Raw genomic sequence first — 2,575 nt, 5'->3', positions numbered from 1 at the left:
TTTGATTAGGTGTACGACATAGCCTATCAAATTTTGGCGCCGTTTCCGGGGAGCACGGTTTTATTGCGTTTAGATTTGTTGATTTCTAACTTGTTTTCTTTTGTCTTGAGGAACACTTGTTCCTTAACACCGTTACTTACAATTTTCTAGAGATTGTTGTCTTATGCCCAGGTCTTCTCGTACTGGAGATTTGCTTTCACCGGATTCCGAGTCCGAGAAAATCTTTCGTAGAAGACGACGGTTTTGGAAAGAAGTTAAAGAAGCCACTTCTCCCGTGCAAGTTGAAAGTGCAAGAAAGTCTTACCTAGACGATCTTAAAGCTTTTGAAGAGGATGAGGTTTCTAGTTCATCATCTCCACCACCACCACTATCTCCAACTAAAAATATGGTGAAACTTTCCGATCATTCCAAGCCCACCGCGGCTATGCTTCTGGTCGGTATTACTACTACTCAAATTACCGCCCCGGAATTCGAGATCAAACCGGCTTTCATTAGCCTTGTGGAGAGGAAGCAATTTGGGGGAAGTCCTTTGGAGGATTCCAATTTGCATGTGGAAAATTTTTATGACTATTGCTTCATGATTCGGCAAACGGGTGTCACTCAAGCCCAAATTAGGGAAATACTTTTCCCTTTCTCTTTGAAGGACAAGGCAAAATTATGGATCAATATCCTTGATCGCACCGCCATGGGGATCACAAATTGGGAAACATTTGGCTCTTGCTTTCTATCAAAAGTTTTTTCCACCGGAGAAAACTCAAACTTTGAGGAGCCAAATCATCGGATTCCGTCAACAAGCTCTTGAGAGCTTATACGAAGCTTGGGAGAGGTATAAGGAGTTGCAAAGGCAATGCCCACATCATGGATTGGATGCTTGATTTCTAGCCATAACATTCTACAATGGATGTTGTGTCGAGTCCCGAAGGATTCTTGATTCTGCCAACAATGGGCGGTTTGATCAAATTGACACCGATATTGCTCATGCCGCAATTGAATCCACGACGATCCATGACGCGCAATATGTCAATTCCCGAAGTGTACCACTCAAGGGTAAGGAGGAATCTTCCGATAATTCTTTTTTGTTGGCTCAAATTGCCTTACTCCAACAACTATTGGTGGAACGAGATGCTAGGGATTCTCTTCAACAACTCAATGCCGTGTCCTCTACTAGTCAAGTCATTGTTTTTGAAGGTTGCGGAGGTGCGGGTCATTATGCCGCTCATTGCCAAGCTACTATGGAGGAGGTATGCGCTTATCAAACTTTTAGACAAAATTCTTATCCACCGGGTACATTTTCAAATACATACAACCCGAATTCAAAATTTCACCCGAACTTGTCTTACAAAAGCAACAATGTGCTTAACCCTCAACCCCAACAAAATTTTGTGCCCCAACCACAAAATAACTTCATCCCTCAACGACAAAGGTTTGTTAATCCACCGGGTTTTCAAAACCAACAACAAAGACCACCGCAACAGAACTTCCAACAACCACAAGGTCCACCACCTCAAAATGGCCAACAAAACAACCAAGGAGGGGGTAAACTTGAGGCCTTGATGGTACAAATGCAAAGGGATTTGTCGGCTCAAATACAAAGGAATGATCAAGCTCACAATGCCGCCATCAAGATGCTAGAACAACAATTGGCTCAACTAGCCGCTTCTAGCTCTCAAAGGAGGATGGGTCAACTACCACCCCAAGGTGAGCAACCACATGAAATGGTTAATACCATTAAATTGAGGAGTGATACGAGCTATGATGAGCCATCCATGACTTTGGATGATGAGGTGGTGAGTAAGAAGTCCAAGCTTGGGGGAAATGACAAAAAGAAGGCTAGTGAAGAGCCTCCTATTAAGGTTCGTGTGCCATTTCCTCACCGATTATTGATGCTTAAGAGAAAGAGTAAGCTTGATACGAAAGATGATAAGCCCCATATGCCTAAAGAAAGTGAGGAGGTGCTTATTGGGAAAGAGATATCTCCTATTGCTAAGGAGGATGATGCCGTTTCAAAGAAGGTGGATGATCATGTTGTGGTCGAGAAAGAGAAAGATGTGGAGGATGCTCCTCCAAAGGAAGTTGTTCAAGTGCCGTTTCCCCACCGTCTAGCAAAGCACAAGGAAGAGAGTAAGTTTGGTTAGTTCTTGGAGGTTGTTAAGAGTTTGCAAGTTACCGCCCCATTTATAGAATTGCTTACCCAAGTCCTTTCTTACTCCAAGTTTATGAAGGAAATCCTCTCAAATAAGCGATCCTTCAATGAGGTTGAGACCATTGCTTTCACCGAAGAGTGTAGTGCACTCTTACAAAATAAGTCTCCCCCAAAACTTAAGGACCCCGGTAGCTATTTTATTCCTTGCACTATAGGCACATATACCATTGATAAGGCCCTTTGCGACCAAGGTGCTAGTGTAAGTGTCATGCCCTATTCTATTTGTGAGAAACTTAACATGGGTGCTTTAAAATGCACTAATATCACTTTGCAAATGGCGGACCGTTCTTTAAAGCGACCTTTAGGTGTCTTAGAAGATGTGCCCGTCAAAGTTGGCAAGTTTTTCATACCCGTTGACTTCCTCATACTTGA

At 43.0% G+C, this 2,575-nt stretch overlaps 1 non-coding gene across 1 annotated transcript; it reads right to left on the bottom strand.

The window, feature by feature from the left end:
- Positions 1 to 758: 758 nt before the first annotated feature.
- LOC141654416 (small nucleolar RNA R71) lies at positions 759 to 865 on the bottom strand. The gene has a single exon (XR_012547977.1). It is a non-coding gene; the product is annotated as a small nucleolar RNA R71 (small nucleolar RNA).
- Between the last annotated feature and the right edge of the window lie 1,710 nt (positions 866 to 2,575).

This window comes from Silene latifolia, chromosome 4 (genome assembly GCF_048544455.1).
Source record: "Silene latifolia isolate original U9 population chromosome 4, ASM4854445v1, whole genome shotgun sequence".
Lineage (NCBI taxonomy): Eukaryota > Viridiplantae > Streptophyta > Magnoliopsida > Caryophyllales > Caryophyllaceae > Silene > Silene latifolia.
Note: the sequence above shows the minus strand (reverse complement) of the source record. Positions and strands in the feature narration are given on the sequence as shown.